This window comes from Sturnira hondurensis, unplaced genomic scaffold (genome assembly GCF_014824575.4).
Source record: "Sturnira hondurensis isolate 20B ecotype Veracruz unplaced genomic scaffold, ASM1482457v3 Scaffold0022319, whole genome shotgun sequence".
Taxonomy (NCBI): domain Eukaryota; kingdom Metazoa; phylum Chordata; class Mammalia; order Chiroptera; family Phyllostomidae; genus Sturnira; species Sturnira hondurensis.
The window spans coordinates 1,944,289-1,968,594 of NW_028094950.1; the positions used below are offsets into that span (position 1 = coordinate 1,944,289).

Genomic DNA, 24,306 nt, shown 5'->3' on the forward strand with positions numbered 1-24,306 from the left:
TTCTGGTTGGAAAGCTCTAATGAAAAAGAAATACCTGTGCCAAAGCAGGCATATTAAAGTTAGAATTGGAGGAGCAGCTCTGAGTCTATGGCAGCCCCAGTTTTGCTCAACAAGATAGGATTTGGATAGATATACTTTTCAGGAGTCATCATTTATTTGCAGGCTAACTAGCGAATGTATTATTTATCTATCCTCGTGTCAAATTATTCTCTCTGATGTGATTTGGAACATCCTGGGTGACATTAGTCTGAATTGTCATCTGCCAAAACCCAGGATTCTGTGTGCATGCCATTATTAGCTTGACCCAGACTTGATGACAGCAGATATGATGGAGGGCCTTCTGGGGAGCGGGTCTTTCTAATGATCGTCCCATGCAAATCCTGGTGATTGGCCCTGGATGGCCAGTCAGATCCTGGAAGAGATGATGACATGTTCCTTTCAGAATGAGGAAACTCCTGATTCCCCCCTGCCCACGATGCTACAGCAACAGACATTGCAGCTCAAGGCATGAGCCAACATGGGCTCCAGACATCAGCTTGTGGTAAAGGGTAACTAACCATTTACTGAAAATATGCTTTCCATGTTTCAAGGGTTCCTGTCCACATCACTAATACTACATTTTCCTCAGCTCCTAAGGAGCAGCCAAGCACCCCTTGACTTTTGAGGAACTTAGGACAGCTACTAATCTTAAAGGTCATTCATTCTACAGGGGTATTGTCTGCCCTCTGTTTTCCACAGTCTCCTCTCTCACCAAGACTTAATCTTGTAGGCTAGGGAGGCAGATGGTTAACCAAATGGTGAATTTGGATGACTCGAAGTAGGCAGCAAGGCTTGAAGTATGCTCTTTACCTGTCTACAAATATCTTCTATTAATTAGGTTGACAAATATTAACTGAGTATGTACTCTTCGCCATGCCCAGTGTTAAGCTCCACATGGGTCTTCAAAAAGCTTGCCACCTGTGACAGAAATAAGTGTTGAACATGCGTATAAGCTCATGCATGTCCACTGTTACACCAGATATTTAACCTGTCTTCAAGAACTCACTTTGTATCCACTTCATCATAATTACCACTCCCTTTTATATCTTCTCAAATCTCCTAAACTATGGTACTTCAAATTTGATGCAGTGCGCCTACAGCTGGCACTCAAATGTAACGCAAAATCCATTTATTTAGATTCGATTATTCATCCAGAGGGATGCATTAAAGGATTGAGGACGCTTTGGGAGAAATAAAAAGGAGCTCCCGCACTATCCTTTTAATCCAGGTGTCCATAATCTGGTTGTGGTGAACAAAGCTATACTCATGCAAAATGGGGCAAATATGTGTAGCATGGCGCAATAATAGAGATGAGCCCCATGGGAAGCCAGACAAGCTAGAACAAGTGTGTGCTGACTGGGCAGATGAGGCTGCATGGCAGATTTGGAAAGTCAAGTGTTCCTTAAAGAATTTTGGAGAGCAGAAGAGACACTGAAAACTCCATTAGGCCCTACGGTGGTGGTATTTACCTCTGTTGTTTAATGATATATATATATACTCATACACTGATCGTATCCCTCATGATTCCTGACATCTACTTCACACTAGGTTATATGTAGAACATCGTGTAAATATTCAGAATATTTAAGATGATAATTTTATCTTCTAAGTTGAAGCCCTTTCTCTCAGCATTCTTCAAGATGTTGTAGTTGGCTAACAGTTAAGGACACTAAGGACACTTGATCGGGGCACATTTTGTTATCTCTAAGGAAGAAACCTTTGTTAATCTAACAAATATTAGGTTAGTACGCATGCTTTATGCAAGGCTGTGGTAGGTGCACTTGGACATAAAGGAAGACATAAGCCAAGTAGTGCTAGAAGGAGCACCAAACTAGGGGTCCTTGAGGTTGAGTTCAGCCTTGGGTCTTCCAGTTACTACTATGATCACTTTGAATGAGTCATTTAAACCCTCTCGGCTTCAGTTTTCCCGTTTAGAAAATAGGGACTATCACATTTGCTGTACCTTCCTGATAAGGTTACTGCAAACCTCAGATACATCATAGATATGAAAACATCTTGTAATTAGTAAAGGGCCCTCCAAAGTCCTCCAGATTTCAAAACCTATTCCATGGGAGAAAAACACAAAGACAAAAACAAAACCTTACTATCATTATGGATGGACTCTTCAGATGAAATACACGCACGCACATATTGTGTGTGTATATTCAGTTCTACACATATATATTCAGTTCTACGTATATTCACAGATATTTGCAGCTCTCTCTATAAATGTATATATACATATACATATATAATCATAAATATATGAATGAAACAACTGGGAATCAATTCTAAATTTAAATTGAATTCATATGCTAAGGTAATGACAGTTTCTGGAATTGCCAACATATCTGAAAGTAGGCGGAGAAAATGTGCGGGGGAATGATGCCCAGAATCCTTCCTGGCAGAGACACAAACCCATGTGAGCCTGGGAGGAAGTGACAGGAGACGGCTTGCCCCGCTATGCTGGGGATACAGCCTTGCACCTCAAGTTGCTCAGCTATGGTCATGTGTGCCCAGCGTAGCTTCCCAGTGCCCTTTGAAAAGATCTATTTTTCAACTTCCCTTGGATGGAGATGTCAGCAGCCATCTGAGAGGCATCTGTTTTGTGTGTTCAAGATGACTACATCCTTAAATAAGCAGAGGTGGGGATTCTAACTACAGGGTTATTTCATAAGGGCAGAGTCACCTCGGTTATAGACTTAAGATTTAACAATCTGAGGTGAATTCATTATAACTCTATTCACTTAGAAATACAATGTCATTTCTCATGACCCAGTAAATGAAGTGTAATTACTGAAAGTACATAAATGATAGAACTGAAAATTTTCTCCTCCTGATCATGTTCCCGACAAGAAGCAATTTCACATAGCTAAATAACTGATAACTGGGGAGAAAGACCCAAGACAGACCAAACACTTTGGACAGGAAGTTGGCATTGAAGATCATGTTAAATAATTAGTCTTTTGAGAGATCTTGGGCTTTTTGACAACTTCTAAAATCCTAATGTGAGTTTCTCTGTTCTTAAGAAAATATTTAACTCACACTGAAATTTATTTGAAAAGATAAAAACCTGGGGAATATGAATGAAAATGCATAGCATAGCCCCGTGCCTCTTAAACCAAAAGAGTTGACCCTTATAAACATAACCAATGACTTCCTATAATTCTTTTCTTTCTGGGATTTAAATCCTCTGTGGTGCAAAGCTTACAACCAAACAATACTCTGATTGCATAAAAATATTAATAAAATTCTTCTCGCGGCAGTCAAGTGAAGTCAAGTGCACCATTCTGTGCTGATCCAGGAACCCCAAGTCAGTTCTTTATCTCTTTCAGATTTGCATCATTGAATGCTCAATTTTTAAGCATTATTAGAAAAAAATTATTCTGTCAAGCACTTCTTGCAGAGAAAATCTGCCTAAATGATCTCTTATTCTTAAAATGATGCCAATTCCTTTCCTGAAACTATGCACCGCTCAATGATATATGATTAGAAATTATGAGGCCAATTTTCCAAAGGTGTTTCTTCATTTGCATCGGCAAAAAGAGTACTTATAATTGTCCATGCAAATCAAGGACTTTCATATGCAAATGGGTATATGTGGATGTAATTATGCTGCTCCAATACATGGACTAAGGTTTTAATCTGTTATACAAATAAGTGTGTAAATACACATTTGTATTTTTAGTTCCACTAGGAAACAATTGTGTCCATATGTGTAACTATTGATAGGAACAGAAATGAAAGGACCAGCAAGGGTCACCTGTTATATTCCGGTAACGTTATTTTCGTCAGCCAACACATTATAAACAGAACTGCCTCTCTCTTCTCCCCCCCAAGCCCCTGTTGCAGAATCTTGATCAGCGAGCCAGACTTCATCTTCTGTTATGATCAATTCACTCGGAGCCTAGTCACTTTCACTTTGCACGTTGGTTCCCAATGAGTCTACCCGTCCTCCAGCCTTCTAGACATGCCTGAACTCCGTTTGAGGTGGTTTCCCAGCAGCTGCCTCCACTTCATATAAATCAGACTGTGCAGTTAATGCTGGGGAGGGGTTGCCACTTTACCTAACAGAAGGTCAGTTCTAGTCCCCTGGGAATACATGTCATATAAATGTTTGCCCAAAGCTGTCTTATCTGCCATGTGCTTTCTGAGACATCACAGTTACCCCAGGGAAGATAATATTTAAAGGGATGATCTTCTGTTCTAAAAATCTAAACCACCCAACTATTTCAAAACTAGAGACTTGTTACCACGATAAACCAACAACCCCACTTTTGAGAACATTTTCTTCGCACAGCGAAGGGGTACAAAGTGACAGATCTGTTTCCTGGAGATGATGCTGATACTAATTGATTAGGTAGCTCATTTCTGTCCGACCCAGAACGGATATTTCACTGGATGGATAAATTACATAGTGTTGTCAAACCAGGACACTTCTCCTCCCTTCCCACACTCCTCCCAATGGACTGTGAAAACTAATGACTGGAATAGAGCTGCCTCTTTTGACTACAGATCACAGCCTATGTTACACAAAATCTGAAAAAGAGATGTACAAGTAACAGTTAGGGATCCGCTTACTGGAAACCCTGATGATATAAGCTGGAACAATATTTCCAATCTGAAAGCGCAGCTCCTGATCTGAATAATTATATTTATCTTGCTTTCAGGGGCAGGGAGAAACTAGGGTAATGGTACTTAGATGAAAGCTATTAAAATTACTAGAACATTTAAATGGCTTAATGGGGATAGCACTATAGAATACTGAAATAGTAGACATTGTGAGAGCAAGCCACAACATAGGAGGAGAAATGAATAATTCTGTTGAAGTTTCTAAGAACACTAACCAGTCCATAGGTCATATAAGAGAGTCTGGAGTTGCCCAGAACTATTTGGAAGGAAGGACTGGGGAATGCACAATTGTTTTTGTGATTGTTACGAAATGCTATTCTTATTGCCATACTGGTAGAGCTCAGAATATGTGAATTACAATAATAACTATATTGATAGTTCTACTCAATCAGTATAAGTAAATCTTTGCAAAGTACTTTCCTCCTGAATAAAGTAACATTTTTAATTTTGATAAAATCTAATATGGTCATTGAACATTCAGATCTGGTTCAACTTCAATCAAATTCCACCCTGGGCAACAGCACTTGCCTTTTAAAAAAGCATTTTAAAAGCATTTAAAATTTTTATTGGACTCAAAACTTTCATTGTTGCATCTTATTCCTGCAGCAACAGCACTAGTCTATTATCTCATAAATCTGAACTGGGAGCTACAGAGCCCAGTGTGGATGGTAAAGAGAGGGCGAGAATGAAATAAAGATCAGATAGTAAACGAGATGCGTGTGTTTGTCTTTTCAAAGGGACCTAACGGATAAAGACAAACGCAGTGTTGAATCAGATATCATTCTGCTTAGAAATGTGTGTTTTTCATCACACTGAAGGATATTTTTGTTATGGTATCTTGCGGACGAGGCAGACAAAATAGAAAGAGAATTCTGACTCTTCGACAGTGTGATATGCTGTTCTCCATGGAATGAGCTAAAACCATCAGCTCCGCTTTACTAATTTAAGATAGGGAAATGAGATAATTGTAAAATACAGAGCAAAGCCTAATCCCCAGTGTCTAACTACAGAATCCTCCTCTCTTTATAAAGACAGCTACAGCGATATAATTTATCACCCATCCATTTAAGTAGATGCATTCAGATAATTTCCCAAGATTGTTCTTAATGGAACTAGCTGAGTATCAGTCAAAAATATCACAAAATCCAATGTTAATCCCTTGTCTGATACAAGTTAAAAGACAGTTTGATCTCGCCTGCTGCCAACCAGCCCCCAGCCTTGCATTGTGTTCTCTCTGATTTCCATCATAGACAATTTTATCTCTCAGAAGAGCCTGGAGTATAATCACATTGTAATACAACAGGGGTTGTATGTACTTGTAAGCAAATACTTCTCTTTGGGAAAAACCTCACTTGGTCTTATAGCCTACTGGGACTGGCAGGCCCCCAGCTCCTGCCACTCAGCACAAATACATCTCAGCATCAAGCAGCTAATAGATATTGACACATAAAGCGCTTTGCCTTAATAGATCTGTAGGTACATCTAGCTTGTTTCAAGTTCAATTTGCAAGGAAGCCTTATCTTGGTTGCTATCAAATATGCTATTTACCCTGCCATTTCCACCTGACAGCACCTGATGGTACGGATCTCATTTCGGTGAAACCCAGCTGCCTTCCCCACTTACACATGCCTTCTGTGCTATCACACAACCCTGTCTATACTCACACTACTTCCTGTTCCCTGCCCCTCACTTCCCTTGTTAATTTTATTTATCTTCTGTGCTCAGCTCAGAGGTCACTTCTATACCAAGCCTTCCTCAACCTTGGGACTTACTGCACAATTGACCACATCCTGTCTTGGAGCAACACCTTAAACAGAGCACCTGTGACACATTTTTGTCTTTATTGGTTTATAACCTGGTCTCTCTTCAGTTAGGCTTTAAGCTCTTCGAAGGCAGGAATGGGCCTGTATCCGTGCTTGCATTTCTAACACAAAGTACTACTACGCTGGCATACAGTAAATGCTCGATACACACATCTTCAAGGGATCTTTGCAGAAATATGATCTTTTTTGGTTATATCAGAATGTGGGTTTAAAAGAAACTCCCTAACTAAAATGTGTTCACATTTAACAATCATTCTCCTGTATTGTTTCTATCTGCATGTTCAGTATTATCTCCGTTTTCATAGTATTTGTTCTCAAGGTTTTTCAAAATCCTTAATTGGTTCCAAATAGCATAGTCAACTTATCAGGGAACTACGGTAGACTCTGGAATCAGAGAACTAGTCCAGATAACAAGGCTGGTAGAGAAGAGTCACTCATCGCATCCAGAAATTATAATTTATCAGTCCTGTCACCCCACCAAATGTCTGGGCATTATTGTGAATCAAGAGCCAGCGAGCATGGGATTTCATCTCCCTTCCTCTTCCCTTTGTACCCTGAGCAAGTCAGCAGACAATTGGGAGCCCACTGTGTTCTATGCACCACACTGGACTCTAGAGATCAAAAAACTAATAAAACAGCATCGCATCCTAAAAGAGTTCATTTTCTAGAAAATGAGTTCATTGTCACTAAACTTGTCACAAAACATATGATGAGTAGTGTCGATTCTAAAGGAACTTCTGTAGAAAGGAGTTTACCAACACTGAAACCTATTATAATATATAATAAAAAGAGTTAAGATGAAAATAAACACAGAAACTAAAAAAGAAAGGACAAGGGTGTTCAGCAGTACCGTCCACTTATAATTCCCTGTGAAGTTTCTAGAACGTGAATAACAGCATTTCCTCTGACCCTTATAACTACTTTTAAACTGACATCAAAAGAGCTCTTATTTTTACTAAAATCCTAACAGATTCATTCAAATGGTTTAAAAAAAAAACAGAAGGTCCCTAATCTATTAGATGTCAAGGCATTTTTCTGCCCCTTGTTTAAGTCTATGAGGTTTCTTAGCCAATGGCATTTTAGTTGATGCAAACCTTCTTATATTATTTGTATAGATTGACAAACTGGATAGATCATGAATCCAGATGCCCTTACTTCATTTAATTTCACTGTTAGCATGAACTACTCATTAAGCAGTTTAGCTAATTGTTTAATAATCAGCCGTAACATGAATGACCATTAGTCCAGTGTTTGTCTAGCCTAGTGATAGAGTCACTGCCACTGTACCAATGGCATCCAAAGCTATAAAGTTGACAACTACCTCAATCCACCACAGTGGTGAGTTCTGAAGGGCAGTTCCACCCATTGGTCATGTAGAAACCAGATTTAAATATGCAGGTTTCTTACAAAAGTGCACTCATGCTGAGGGAAGAAGAAATAGCAGTCAAGAGAAACGTGTGTGTGTGTGCACATATACATTTATGGGTTTAAGGACTAGAGGAGATATTTGGAGTCTGACTAACACCAGAGGTTTGGAGAGTTTGGAAAGAGCAGAATCGTGCCATATCACAGTATAAATGACCCACTGAAAGTGTTTGGATTATATGTTTTCTATACAGCTGAAAATGTGGGAGGAATAGCTGTAGTTAAGTGGCTATGGAGACAATTTTAGTGACAACTTTTGAACGGGTAACCTAGCTTCTGTTCTATGCTTTCTTACAAATCTTAAGCATTTTTTCTTTAGAAAAAAATTCTATAAAATTGAAATTGACAGTATGATTAAGCTAAACCTAAGTATAGCCATTATATTTATCTATTTTATCTTTTATGGGGCTGATTATTTATTTCAGTATTCTTTCTTGTCAGAGATATAACCTAAGAACGTTTAAATGGTCTGGCTAGGTTTAAATACCTAGTATCAAAGAACTTATCAGGTATTCTATAAACATCCAGAATTAGTAACCCTTCTCTAACCAACAACTAGCACTAAGAGCTGAGGTCAAAATGGAAATGCTGCCTAAATCATTAGCTACAATTCCCTTATTTGAATAACAGCTGGAGTCTGTCTCGAGCAACATGAGGTCTATAGATGTGTCTAGAAACTGTCAGGAATTGGCGTGTATATACAACTTGTTCCACTTCATCTCTAGGGACCATAAGTCTTGTTAGTTAATCATTCTGAGTTGAAGACCAATTATCTCTTGATTATGTTTCTTGTACACTCTTACAAAAAACACAGCAAAGCCATCAATTTACATTTGGGAATCCCCAAGCGGTATAGGATAACACTCCTTTTCTTATTCCCTTGGATAGTTTATAAATTCAGTAAAATATGAAGAGTCCACAATGATCCAGGGACTGTATAGCGTGATGGAGTGAAGGCAACAGTTCTCCCTAGTCAAGAACTATGAAGGTATCTAACCTGTCAAAACAACTTTAGCACTCTGGAAATTGACCAAAAGCAAAGAAAAAACATAAATGCTTATTTACGAAAACTGTTATACTGTATAGAAACAATGGGAATCTGTGATGTTCTTAACCAGGTCTGTTCTCATCCTTGGTTCCCCAGTGATAGGGCACCCACGGTGAAGCATTTTCCAAAAACCAGTATCTCATTGCCACTGCAAAGGGTATGGGGATCACTGGAGTTGGATTATTGTCACTACGGACTCATAAACTAGGTGGAGTTATTAAAAGGGGTTTCCAGAAGACTGGGTGGCCATATGAGTCCTGATAACTTCTCCATGTATCCTGGAAAGACCCAAGGCTATGCATATGTGCAACCCAACCTAGAGAGGAATCAAACTCCCAACATAACCACAGCTGATAGAACCTCAGTGCATGCCCAGAGGAGATAGGAGAGGATATATCAGATGAATGAAAGCAGGGGAGGGTCGAAGTCAGTCTAATCTAGGAATGTGGTACCCAGCTCAGACACAGATCCCTCGGTAAAAAAAATGGGTTTGAGGAATTTGAGAACAACCTCTTTACATCTTTGTCTCTAAAGACACAGGCCAACACATAGGATTCTGAACTTAACACTAGAACAGAAAAAATAAAAGTGATTAGAGATCATTTTGTAGGCATTCGAGATGCCTACACATTGTAGGAGGGAGAGATTTCACAGATTTAGTCCAGGAAAGTTCTGTTTATTAACTCATAAGCAAACACACACACATACACACAAACAATCCTCAGGGGAGGGATGAATCAGAACCCAGAGCTGCTATAATACAGAATGTAAAATGTGCAGTTATCATATATGCAAAGAAAAAAGTGCAACTCATAATCAACAAAGAAAGAACCACAAAAAAGTAGTTATTAAAGACAAATTAAAATCAGTAGTTGAAAAAAATCAATAACTGAAATTTAAAATTCACTGCAGGAAATTAACACTATATTTGATGCAGCATAAGAAATAATCAATGAGCGTAAGTATGGATCAGTAGAAATTATCCAATCTAAAGAACAGGGAGAAAAAAAGATAAAGAAAAATAAACATGGTCTCAAACATATATGAAACAATATGAAGAATACCAACAGATGTGTAAGGAGAATACAAAACAGCACAGATTGAGAGGAAATAAAACCTGTTAATATGATAATGGAAAAATATTTTAAATTTGAGAAAACCCTAGTGATCTATAAATATGAGAGGCTCAACAAAAAACACAAAAGAGTCATACTTAGACCTTCTATAGTGAAATTATTGGAAGTCAAAGAAATAGTGAAGGCAACAGAGAAAAACATCTCATCACATACAAAGGAACAATGAAAGGACTATCAACTGACTTCTCTTCCAAAATGATGGAGTCTAGAAGATATAACATATTTAAAGTGCTGAAAGGGAAAAAGTAAATGTATCAAGCAAACATTCTATATCTAGCAAAATTAACCTTCAAATGTGAGGTTAATATGAAGATATTCTCAGATATACAACAACAGAGAAAAGCCATTCCTGTCAGGCTGATTCACAAAAAATGCCAAAGGAAATCTTTCAAGATGAAAGGAGTGATGCCAATTCAAATCCAAAATAACAAATGAAGAGCACCAGGAGTGATAAATGACTTGCTAAATAAAGAAGATTTCAAAATATACATTTAAATAATTTTTCTCTAAAACTTAAAAATATGCTCAAATAAAGTAAAAAAATACATTGTTTCTATTTATATAACATATAAATATAATATACATAACAATGTTAGCACAAAGTCAGGATAAAAGGATATACATTGGAGCAAAGATTCTATAAGCTTATAGTAATTAAGCTAGTATTATTTTGAAGTATATTACAAAGAAGATATAATTCTGAGAGCAGTTGCTAAGATAGTAATTTAAAATATCAACATAGAAATTAAAATGGCACTTGTAAATATTGAGTCAAAAATAGTAAAGAAGGAAAAGGGGGAAAATATTAATAATTATGTATGATGTAAATAGCCTACACAGCCCCACTCAAATGACACAGACGGTCAGACAGTGTAAAAGAAAAACAAACTTCATTAAATGTTATCTGCAATAGATACACATTAGATTCAAAGGCAAAAATATATTTCAAATAAAATAATGTAAAAATAAATATACAACATGCAACCAGTGTCCAGTAAAGAGCTGCAGTGGCCATGTTTATAACACCAAAAATGAACTTTGAGACCAAAAATATTACTAAAAGCAAATGTGGACATTAAAATCATCATCAGAGATGTATACAAATTATAAATATATATACCTACAAATAAAGCCCCAAAGTACATGAAGCAAAAACTGAAAGAATTAAAAGGAGAAATAGACTATTACTAATAATGCAGATTTCAATGGCTTCCCCACAAAAATAGACAGCCTAGAGAGAAATCAGCAAGGAGGGAGAGGACTGGACTGACCCTCTCAAACAAGCTACTCTTACTAACACCGATGCAGCACTTCGACCCAAGTCCACAGGACACACACTCTTCAAACACACGTGACACGTGACCCAGGAGAGAGCACTTGCCGAGGCATAAAACAATCTCGGAAAGTATAAAAGATTGAAAGTATGTGAAGTTTAATTTCTAACTACTTGAAATTAAATTGGAAATCCAACATAGGAAGAAATCTAAAACAACCCCAAAATAGCGACATTAAACAATAGACTTGAAGTAATCCATGAGTCAAAGTCGAAATTTTAAAATAGTGAACTATTAAAACTATGAAAATATGTTAAAATTTACGGAATGCAGCTAAAGTGTTAGAAGGTCTGAAACTTTAAATATCTATATCAGAAAGAAAGAAAAACTCTCAAATCTATCACCTAAGTGTCTATTTTAGCAAATTATATAAAGAAGAGCAAACTAAAATCAAAGCAAAAAGAAGTAAAAAATAATCATAAGTTTTAGAGTGAATTAATGAAAGAAAAGAACAAAAACATAATAGAAAAAAAATCACTAAAACCAAAAGTTGATTCTTAAAATAATAAAATTGACAAACAATTAGCTAGATGAGCAAGAAAATAAAACAAAAGTAACATGAAGGGGGCAGCACTACCTTCCCTACAAAAATTTAAATGTTTGTAAGGAAATAATAGCTTCACTGAATAGTTACAAATCAGGTAAGTCAAAGTATATAGATGAACATCTAGAAAGATACAGCCCTGGCTGGTGTAGCTCAGTGGATTGAGCGCGGGCCTGCAAACCACACGATCACGGTTCGATTCCCAGTCAGGGCACATGCCTGGGTTCCTGGCCAGTTCCCAGTAGGGGACTCACGAGAGGCAACCATACATTGATATTTCTCTCCCTCTATCCTTCCCTTCCCCTCTAAAGATAAATAAATAAAAAATCTTAGAAAATCATTATAGAAAGATACAAATTACCAAAATTCAGTCAGAAAAGGAAGAAATATAAGGAATTTGAATTAGTAATTTAAAGCAAAATATAACCAAAGACACTGAAATACAGAACAGGCTGACAGGGACCAGAGGGGAGAGGGGAGAGAATTTCAGGGGAAATAGGGGAGGGATTCACAGCAACAAGTATAAAGGACACATGGACAACAACTAACGGGGATGGAAATGGGAGGGAGGTGGGTAGCACTGGGGGGGTGGGCTGGGATGGGAGTAAAAGACAGAAAACTGTACTTGAACAATAATTAAACTTTAAAAATGCTACAAAAATAAATACAAATAGAATATTCTTTTTTAATTTTTAAAATATTCTTACAGAGAAAATTTTAGGCATAACTGGCTCCATTAATGATTTATATTCAACATTTAAAAAAGAAAGGACCCCTGTCCTTCACAAGCTCTTCCAGAAAATATAATAAAAGGGAATACTTCCCAAGTCATTATACATGTCCAATGTTACTGTGAGAAAAAAAGTTACAGAAACATTAACAAAACAATAATATAGGGCAGTAGCAACTATGAATACAGATGCATAAATTTTTAACAAAATATAAGCACACTGAGTTCAGCAACATAAAATAAGGATTATCACCATGACCAAGTAAAATTCATACCACGAATGCATGGATGGTTAAATATCTAAAAATCTATTATGGTAATGTGCCAGTTTTAGTAAAAGAAAGGACAAAATCCACATGATAATACCAAAAGATGCAAAGAGCTTGCAGAAAAAATTCAACACCCTTTCATAATAAAATATCACTACAAACCAGGGATGGATATAGGATCTTCTTCAGCAAAAATACACACACACACAAACAAAATCCTTAAATCTCACATCACATGTCATAGTGATAGACTGAATGATTTTCCCCAAGAATAAGGAAAATGGAAAACACATTCTTCTCCATTCTCTTCATTTCTATATAACATTGTACTAGCAAGTTTACATTAAGGCAAGAAGGAGAAGAAGGGTGTGTGGAGAAATTAAAAGAATTCAAATTTGGAGAAACAAACCTGTCTTTATTGGCAAATACCATAATCCTAAAGGTACCTTCCCCCCTTACACAAAATTCACAAGAATGGGTAAATGAGTTTAACAAGGTCACAAGACACACAATTAACACCTAAAATCAAATAAATGATATACATTATTAATGAGCCATCAGGAAAATAAAATAGAAAAAAACAACTCTACCTGAAGAGCATCAAAAAGAATAATATGCATTAAAGTTAATACACACTGTAAAAGATCTGTACACTGAATAACCATAAAGCATTTTGTTGGAACAAATTATATTTAAATAAATGAGGACACATGTTCATGAGTTAACTTTTTCTGCATATCGATGCAGTGTTTCTCCAAAGTGATCTACAAATTTAATAACAATCCTTGTCAAAATCCTTGCAGGACTTTTCTGCAGACAACACCAAGCTAGATTTAAAATGCAAAAACTACAACAGCCAAAACTTTTCCCAAAAGAACAAGTTTGAAGGACTCCAACTACCGGGTTCCAAATTTCACTACCAAACAAGAGGAAAAGGGACACAACACAGGTGCTGGCATGAGGCTGAGTACGCAGGTCAGCAAAACCGAACCGAGAGTCCAGAAGTTAGCCTTTCTGGTTACAGTCATTTTTGACACATGCAACTCAGTTATATTTTAAATAAGTGGCACTGGTATAATTAGACATTCACATGCAAACTTATGAATAGATGCTAGCCAAAAATTCATTCAGAATCAGTCATTAACTTTAATGTAAGAACTAAAATGTAAAACTCTTCAAAGGGAACATAAGAGTAAAATTTTTGGTCTTTGGGTTAGAGAAAGAGTTATCCGCTACAACATCAAAATTTTGAGACATATAAGTAATAAATTATAACATATAAATATATATATAATATATTACATTTCGTTACAATGAAAAACTATTACACTTCCAAAGACACCATTAAGAAAGTGAAAAGACAAGTCTGAGACTGAGAGAAAATATTTTGAATATATATATGTGTGATAAAGTACTCTCATCTATAATATAGACTATATAACAGTATAAAACTAATCATTTAATAACATGATATAGCGGCATAAGATGGTATACTACAATACTCTATGACAACTCAAAAACAAGAAAAGGGACCCAAAACTGACAAAAAACTTACATATACCGAAGGTCACACACAAATGGCTGAAAACTTGCTGCGCGTTTTCAGTAATTAGGAAATGAGACCAAGCCTGCAATGAAATGCCCTCACTCCCTACTGGAACAGTGTGATCCAGAAGCTGGACCGTAGAAACTCCTGGGAAAGCTGCGGGGACACCGGGACCCTACACACTGCTAACAGAAGTCAAGAGGGGCAGGTAACTTCAAAAACAGTTTGACAGTTCCTTAAAAAGTGAAACATCAAGTCTTTTATACGACCCAATGATTCCACTGTTAGTAATCCACCATAGCGAATCGAAAACCTACCCACGCGATGATTTATAAATAAATGCAGATAGAAAATGGTCATATTTTAACAATGACCAAAAAATTAACAATCCAAATATTTAGGCAGTGCTAAGTGCCTAAGACAGGAAAGCAAAAGTAGGTTGACAATTGTGAGTACACAAAACAGAGTTTATTCTTGTGTTATTTATTCATTAATTATTGCATGACTTGTTTGTAACTGTGTTTTTGCCCACCCCTGTATAATAAAATATGATGTATACCCGTACTATCAACTTTTCAGTAATACAAAGGAATAAAATACTGATGTATGCTACAACATGTGTGAATTTTAAAAATATTATGCTAAGTGAAAGAAGCAGACACCAAGGACTGATATTGTAGGATTTCATTCATATAAAATGACACCCAAAAGGGTAATGTCGCAGAGACCCAAAGCAGACCCATGCTTGCCTGACCGGGATATTGTTTGTGATTGGACAGTGACTGCCAATCAGCTCGAGGGGACTTTTTTGCATGATTTAACAATTCTATAGCTGTATTATCAGGACAGTTGTGCAACTTCATAAATTCAGCAAATACAAAATGTGTATACTTACAAAAAGTAAATAAGGAACAGTCCCTATCCTCAAACCCCACCATTCACCTGTGTTGGTGGGTGCACCATGAAGCACTCAGATAGGGTCTCCCAAAGGCAAAGAGCTAGATTTTTAAGAGTATCAGTAACACTGGAATTTAAAGCCAGTATTGAAAACGACAAATTGGCACGTTCAGATCCAGTCAGTGTTATCTGAAGCCATGCAAATGAGAATTTTGTACAGGCCCGAACCTGCTTAAATGGCCTGTGACTTCTTTCTGAAACAATGTAGAGTCGTAGAGACCAGCTACATGGTGAAGGCAGGTTAGCTCACTTCAGCATCATTCATCGGGAACCTAGCGGATGGCGAGCACTGTGGACTGAGGATTCAAATGGAACAAAGCTCAGCTTCCTTTACGAGTACAGCTTATAGACTGTGGGCAAAATATTTGACTTCTCTCTGTACCAGTTCCCCCTTTCTGTGAAACAGGGATTCCATGAAAAAAAAATATGTGAACTATAAAGTATGCACTTAGAAAACGTTTCATGCTAACTACAATTCTAAAATAAATGGAAAGTGGAGGAGGTAGGTGCTTGTGATTTTAATAATTGTGGGTTTTCAGGGCATTGCAACTGAATGCTGGCTTTGTTACAGGGGTTTAGAAAATGTTAACAGATGTTCTTTGAATTTAAACCTGCTGCAATAAGCCATGCAAAGTGTCCAACCAGGTAAGTAGAATGAGTCATGATTGATATTATTTCTTACCTGTGGAGCATCACTGTTGCTTTCCAAAGTTGGAGTTTTGTTTCTGGAAGAAAAAAAAAAACACAACAGAATGTCAAGGAGATACGCCTCTTGAATCCACAAAGCTGTCTGGGCTTTTTAGAAGTTCCTGAGAGTCAGAGCTCCCAGGTTGGGAATCAGAACAATAGGTGGGAACTGGAGTGGGCAGAGAAGTGAAAAATCCTATGAAACGCCTGGTGATTCAGTCAAGGCACACACAAAAGCCGGAGAAAAGGCATGGGTGTTCAATGAAACCCAAAGGAACACACGGTTTTTCAAAACTTAAGTTGGGGCTAAATCTATTACAGGATCTAAAGATACAGAATCAAAAATAAAACCCAACCCGGCCCCTGCCTTTAAGAAGCTCACAACTACATAAGAGAGAGAGAGAGATGCTGACAAATAAGTATACGTGTGAGAAAAGAACAATCAGTCACGTCTTCTTAGGCCATCCCATCTTTACAAATTCCAGCAATTAAAAGAAATTTTGTGCCTTGAGGAAAATTCTTAAAATCTCGTACTATAACAAAACCTTATAGCTGATTTAACAGTACAACTTCTGGGGCACTTTTCCTTTTGTCCTACTAGTCAGGACGCTCAGGCTGACTAGACACTCAGTACTGGTTAGAAACACAAAACCAAATTAGTTTGAGCAAAGTAGACAAGCTTTGAAGAAGGTGGATTGATGCTGGGCCTCAAAGATGACCATCTGACCACCTCCCCTTTTCTTCTTCACTCTGTGTGGTAGTTTCTTTCTCTCTTATAGGCTTATTCCCTCCTTCCAAACCCATGCTTACCGATAACTCAAAAATTTATGTTTCGACTTCTCCAGGGAGGGAAGATTTGACATATACACTCTCTATATTGATTCAAAAATCTGGAGAAACACGATCACACTATTCCTGTGTGAGGTCATTAGAAAGTAGAGTCTTCACACCAGAGCCACACAATCAGTCTGGAAGAAGACAGTTCCTTAGAAGTAAGAAGGTACATGTTCCAGAAGAAGGGCCAGATGAGTACAAGCAGTAAACGTAACACTTTCCCACTACATTGTTCTGCTTTAAATCACAGGACCCATCCTTTTCCACGTTTTTTGAATCCTGACCTCAACTCCATCTCCCATTGAACCCTAATACAAATCACGTCTCTCCTGCCACCCGTAGTACATAAACCTGTTTTAAAAATCTCGTTGTGGGAGGCGATACAGCAATGCGCCTCCTAGATTCTGTGCACCTGTAGGAGTTTTGCCGAGGAGCCAGCAAGGGTCTGCACTTCCCCAAGAGGGAGGCCAAGGAGCCCACGCTGGAGGAGCTAGTCAAACGTGGAGGAAATGGAGTGTAATGACACATGTAGCAATGAGGGAGGCATTTTACGTGATCTAGAGAACACAAAATTCTCTGGACAGGTATGTTGAGTAATCAACTTTCTTTACCAAGTATAAGCTCTGAGTGCTTCTGATAATACATTACATTTAATCGTTTTTCCCTTTTACGTATAATGGCACATTAGCCACAAAAAGGATAGGGACGATTATCTTCCCAATGAAATATGGAGTGAAAACAATTTCTGCAATCCCAATGTCTTGTTTATCTATAATGAGACGAGCGCGTGGGGGTGCATGTGTGGTGAGGAGGGGCAACAGGCAATGTCAATCAATTGTATTCATAAACACAGCTTGAAGGCAGACCCTGCATAATTTAGACTCTCCCCTGGCTTGCTGCTTCTGCAAGCCGCCATGCTCAGGTTGCATTACCATTTTGATTGAATGAGCAGGGTCAATAACGTCACTTCTTCTCATCCAAAGCAAGAAAATTATTCTGAATCCAATCATCAATCAATGTAAGTAATCAGTCTATTTAAAACACCTTGGGCTTTCACACGACCAGCTATTCCTAGGAAAACGATCCAAAAAAGCCATAGTGTTTGGCTGTCTTGTTAATCCTACTCCTTCCCCACTAACGCATTAAAAGGCCAGCTAGTATTCCACATGTGCTCTGTCATTAACAAGAGTATGGCAAGGGATTCATTTGAGAAGTTTATATATATTCATTTGAGAAAGGATTTATTTGAGACTCCTGCACTCTGAGACCTCTAGTATCTTGTCTTCATTTGCATATAATTGTTTATCCATTACTTTGCCATGCCACACAGCTACACCATTTTTTTCTATAATTTCTGGAGGTTAATGGCTTTTTCCCTCCTCTGAATTCAAAGTCAACACTAAAGTCAAGAAAATGTGCTTCTCAGAGGGCTGTAACAACACTTGGCAGTCTGTACATTGTGAAAAACGTATTTGATCAGGGAACTTTTGCTAGCAGCATGCCGATGGATCCACACTGATTTCCTTGAGAAATGAAGGAATTAATCCTCATCTTCCATGTAGGTATTGAAAGCAGACCGGGATGTCTTGCACCATACCAACTCTGACTTAGCCTTCACTCAGCCTTCTGTGCAAGTAACTATGACTCCTGTGCAAAAGCGAGGAATAAGAGAGCAGATTCTGAATCTCCCTGAATGGCCAGAATAATCAGCAGGCAGCCGGAGATGAGGGGCTACAGTTACAGCTCTCAGGTTCATGAACCCTCTGACTGGGCACAGTGGCTGGGGGAGATCTCTGCGGCAAAGCTGAATGATGCGGCCGGACAGACGCACCCAACACTATTTGGATGTGTGCTCCGGATGCAATCAATAGATACTTCCCTCCCTTGCTTTCCACCCCCAAATATAGACTTTCTGTTTCTTAAAATTCACCAGAGGAATACTACTTCTAAAAATGTTTTAGCTGAGCGGCTTGATAAATAAAAGATCATTTCAAATGATGATTTTTAAATATAGCTAACACAGTAATAAAGAAGGACAAAGCTCTGCACAAATGCTGAAGGTCATTGGTGAGCTGGCACAGAAATCAGAACGAAGGCTCTGGGGAGGTCTGCCCATATGTAGAAGCTTCAATCCAATTTTTGAAAATTTTATTTTAATTCTGATTCACATACTTATAAAAGATTCTATTTTAGCCGTTTAGAAGTATACAACTCAGTGGCATTCGTTCTACTCCTATTGTTGTGTAACCATCATCACTACTATTTTGGAATTTTTCCCATCACCCCAAACAGAAACTCTACACCCATTTAGCAATAATTTCCCATTTCCCCCTCCTCCAGGTAACCTATAATCTACCTTCTGTTCCTATGAATTTGCCTATTCTAGATATTTCATGCACATGGAATCATGCGATATGCATCCACTTTATTTTCAAGATTCCTCCATGTTGTAGCACGCATCAGAACTGCATTCCTCTTTAAGGCTCTACGGATTAATCCATCTCCTAAAACCAGTTCTCAGGAAGAGCAGAGCCTCAGCGTCACCTGCCAGCCTCCTCCTCTCTTATCGCTCTGGGTAACCACCTGACATTAGTTGCGTGGCCTTGTGACAAGGCCACAGGTGCCCCTGATAGGTGGTCTTCACACTCTAGAGAACTTGACGTGTTTGGTAGACATTGATAAACAGAACACCGTGCTCCGTCTCCCTCACCAGATGAAGACCCAAACCTTTGTCAAGGTGACAGAGCTATTAAGTGCCTATTCACACAGCAATCAGACACTGGAGCATCAATCAGTAATCATAAAGTCAGGGGCATTTTCTCACAAAGTCAGGAATTCAGAGGGCTTTCATAAGCTAATCAGCAGGCATCAGATAGACAATCAATCTAATTAGCTGCTCGCATTTGGATGGCTCACAAAGCAACACAGTGAGCTTCATTAGTAATGATATTGAAAGTTGTGATCTGTGCAGCATTCAGCTAAAAATGAGTATCTTGTGTGTGTGTGTGTGTGTGTGTGTGTGTGTGTAAATCGCTAAGGAGAATGGAGCTGTACCGCCTGTACCATGTACCAGTTCGAAATGTGGGCACCAGAAACCCGACTGGTGCTACTTCTGCTTCTCCGTTAACCTAAACATAAAGGAGCAGGAGAGGCAATGTATCACCAAGTCTGACAATAGCACATCAATCAACCGTGGGTGAAGTGACCCCCCTTACAGGAAAAGCAAGGCAGAGGGAAGTTAAGAAGAGGTCGGTAATTCTGGGAATTTACTGTTTTTTATGAAAACATCACTGTTTACCTCTAAGTGCAATCCCTCTTGACTTTAAAGTCCACAGCTTCTCTCTGATGAATACCTTCCTTGGACAGAATGAGCACCAAAGCAGTCCAGTAGGTATCTGGGGAATAACCCTCCCAAAGCAAACACCAGCCAGAGAGCTGTCGGCCGGTGGTAAAGGCCCTCTGAGACAGAGACTGGGTCCCTCTTCACGACCCAGAGGGACGGCTGCGTATCCCACATTTTGCCAGGCATTTTGAGGGTGAGCAAGGGCATAGACACGGTCCCTGCTCTCCAGCAGCTCGTCCTATCTTGGGATAACACTAATGAAAAAAATAGCAAACATTAAAAAATAGCATGTTGTTAAGGGCAAAATCTGTGCTACAAATCTGCATATTTTCAGATTTGAGAATTGAACAGAAGGAAGAACACTGATATATTGAATGTCAGAAGAGCCTTCTGGAAAAAGCTAGAGGCCAGGAGCTGGTTGCTTTTGAAGTGGTATATTTCTAAACTGCTAGTGTGTCAGGAGAATTGATAGTCATTTTTAGTGAAGGTTAGAATATACTTCAGAAAGCTAGTACAGAATGGTCACATAATAGAACATACAGGGGAAAACTTATAAATAAACTCCCCCAGATTTCGCTCAGCAAAGCACACTTTTAAGAGCCAGAGTTCACTCTTTATAAATCTCCTTGGTCAATATCTCTTCATGAATGAGAAATAGTAAAAATATTCGGATACCGTGTCACAGCCTGTGCCTAGCTGGACTCCAAGTAACTTCCTTAAAGGAAACGTCTTCTGTTCCACAAGTCTTGAGGAATCCACATCAGAGTTAGGGGTGCAGAAGCGAGGGTCTGCATTTAAGCACCCCTGTATTTGAAGGCTTTGCTCCAAGGTCATCTCCTCTAAAAGGCTCTCTGAGCTTTGTTTCACCTCCGTTTGTGTCCTTTGTACATCTAATGGCACCCACACTTCTAATCCCATGTAGCCCTACAAAGTTTCTTATCCACGTTTATCTACATTTATGAATCCCTCGATTAGACTGAAGACCCCCTTAAAACAATGTTTCCATTTCAGTTTCGTAACCCCGTTCCTTAATATGTATATGATGAATAAATTAATCAATATTTTCCAATTACTTCTGGCTTATGTGACAACATGAGTTCTGTAAAGGAAAGTGCGTTCGACACCGAGGAAGCCATTACGGGGATTTATGAAGAACACTTAGTGCCCGGAAGGCTGTGTGTGCGGTATAAAACCTCACATCTCTGTCTCCCAGGAGTTTGTGTGACAGATCAGTCATGGATTCACACTGCGGGAAGTTTAATATGAGGGTTGGAGAGAAATAACATTCAAAGAATGAAAAATTCTGGTTTATGATTAAAAAAAAATCCTAAGAGGTGTTCAAGGGGCTTGTTATATAGAAAGAAAAGTTTAAAAGGCAGGGAAATAAATGAGGACATGGTATCTTAAGGGAGAGAGCAGGAGCAGGCCGTCCTTTACACAAAGGAGAACACCGAAGTCTTAGAAAATGTATAGTCGCTCCATTGAAGATGTTTAAGCTCCTGTGTTCCAAGATAAAACTTTCAGATGAAAGGTGCCATCAACGGACTAGGCAATAAAATCCCCGTGAGTAAAGTAATCTGTGAGTTTCATTTGTTTTCTTCCTTTTTGATGTCTCGCTGCACAGAGCACTGGACTATTTAAAGTCTGGGCCCCCCTGCGCGTGACAATGGCACCAAACTGGAGGAGTCTGGAGCCGGAGCCCACGGACAGTGCGGCTGCACGCCCCACGGCACCCCCGCTGGCAGGTACCAAAGGAGGTGGTTCAGGGGCTATGTCTGCTTATAGGGTCTGAGCGCTGAAAGGCTTGTCGTTACAATCCGACCTGAGATGAGTGACAGTCAACCGCTGCGCTGTGCAGGGAAACCTGGGTGCCTTGCAGAGAGCAGCGTGGGGACGCGGGTCACCCTGGAAGACTCAGAAGTGCCATCACAGCAGGGGGACTTAACATCTGGGCGTTTGTATCGGTCTTCTAGGACGGCCATGCCAAAAGATCACAGACTGGGTCTTGGCTGGTGTGGCTCAGTGGATTGAGTGCGGGCTGCAAACCCAAGGGTCGCGGGTTTGATTCCCAGTCAGGGCAGGTACCTGGGTTGCAGGCCAGGTTCCCAGAAAGGGGCATGAAACAGACAACCACACACTGATGTTTCGCTCCCTCTCTCTCTCCTTCCCTTCCTCTCTCTTTCTAAGAAATGCATACATAAATAAAATCTTTTAAAAATATCAGAGACTGGGTGGCTTAAACAACAGAAATGTATCTTTTTACAGTTCTGGAGGCTAGAAATCCAAGGTCAGGGATTTGGAAGGGTTGGTTTCTTCTGAAGCCTCCGGTCTTGGCTTGCAGATGGCTGTGCCCACTCTGTCCTCACCTGGCCTTTCCTCTGTGTTTGCATCCTGGTCTCTCTTTCTGTATCTTAATCCCCCCTTCTTCTAAGCACACAGTCATATCTTTAAAGGACCTTGCTTCACATACAGTCACATCGTGAGGTGCTGAAGGTCAAGACTTCAACATCGGAATTTTAGGGGGATGCAGTTCGGCCTCCGACACCAATGTAGCTGCCCCCTAATCTCTACCTGCAGTAATTCTTCAGAAAGTACCTTCCCTGTTCTCCTCAGACGTGTATCTTTTCACTGATCCAAGAAAAAGAATTGCTGATATTTTAAGAGGGTTTACTATTGCCAGGCACAATTCTAAGCATTCTGTATGGATCCACTTATTTCATAATCACAATAAACTTATGAGGGAGGTATGGTTATTAGTCTTATTTTGTTTTGAGATTCCAAAATAGATTTTTCAACGTTGCCCACATTTTAACGCAAGTGTTTGAGAGATAACTAATGTGAGATAAGCTGCCCAGAGTTAGACTGTATAATCTGATGCATTCTGATGCATGTGCTCACCTCTGAAGTCCTCATCCAGTGAAAAGCTCCTTCTGGTCCCACTGTCATCCTTCCTGTCCCTTTCTCTCTGCAGTTCATCCACCTCACCCCCAGGCAACCCTGGCTCTGCTTTCTATCACGGTAGAGTTGCTTGCATTTCCCAGCATTTTATGTGGACAGAACTCACAGTATCTATTTCCTTCTGTCTGACTTTTTCCCTCAACATAATTACTTTTCCAGTCATCCAGGTGGCTGGGCATACCAACAGGTTATTCCTTTTACTGCTGAGTAGTGTTATAACCAGTACCACCGTCTTCCCGTCTTAATAGGATGGATCAACAGTGTTCTCTTCTTGTTCCTGAGATACCATCTCTTATCTTTTTTGGGATCCTCTCGTTTGTGACAACATGGATGGACCACAAGAATATTAAGCTAAGCAAAGTAAGCCAGCCAGAAAAAGCTACAAATCATATGATTTCCCTCGTCTGTGAGGTATGAAACTGAAACGTAAAGGTGTAGACAACAGTATGGTGATTACCAGAGAGATGGAAGTAATAGCAAAGGGTACAGGGGGCCAACTCTGTGGTGAAGGAAGGTGATCTGACTTCAGGTGAAGGACACACAATGCAATATATAGATAATATATCACAGAAATGTACACTTGAAACCTTGATGTTCCTATTAACCCATGTCACCAAAATACATTTAATTTTAAAGTTTTATCTCATTGTCTCTTAGAAATTCTAAAGAGTTATTCCTATGGCAAATAATAATACCACAAACCAAAAACTGCTAAAGCCACTCCTATTAGTGGATGTTGCTAACCAAGAACCAAGGGAGTCTGCCCTGTTACTAGTGTGGGGGAAAAGTGTGTTTTCAGCTTGCAAATACCATGTATGAGCTACAGAGTTAAAGGATTTGGCTTAGGGCTTTTATACCCACACATTCTTACTAATGACATAAATTCCCTTCCTCTTCCCCAACTCTTTTGAAAATCACTGTTCTTTTTCTTTTTCTGTCTGCAGTGCAATTTAACCTCCCACTTGAATATAGAGTATAATTCAATTGAGAGGTGTGTTTAT

At 39.0% G+C, this 24,306-nt stretch overlaps 1 long non-coding RNA gene across 1 annotated transcript in view; it reads right to left on the reverse strand.

Annotated features, from left to right (window-relative positions):
* The window catches only part of LOC118979398 (uncharacterized), a 217,911-nt gene that overhangs the window by 26,174 nt on the left and 167,431 nt on the right, over nt 1–24,306 (reverse strand). The window contains exon 4 of the long non-coding RNA XR_005064902.1: nt 16,166–16,208. This is a non-coding gene — a long non-coding RNA (uncharacterized LOC118979398). The remainder of the gene's footprint in view (nt 1–16,165; nt 16,209–24,306) is intronic.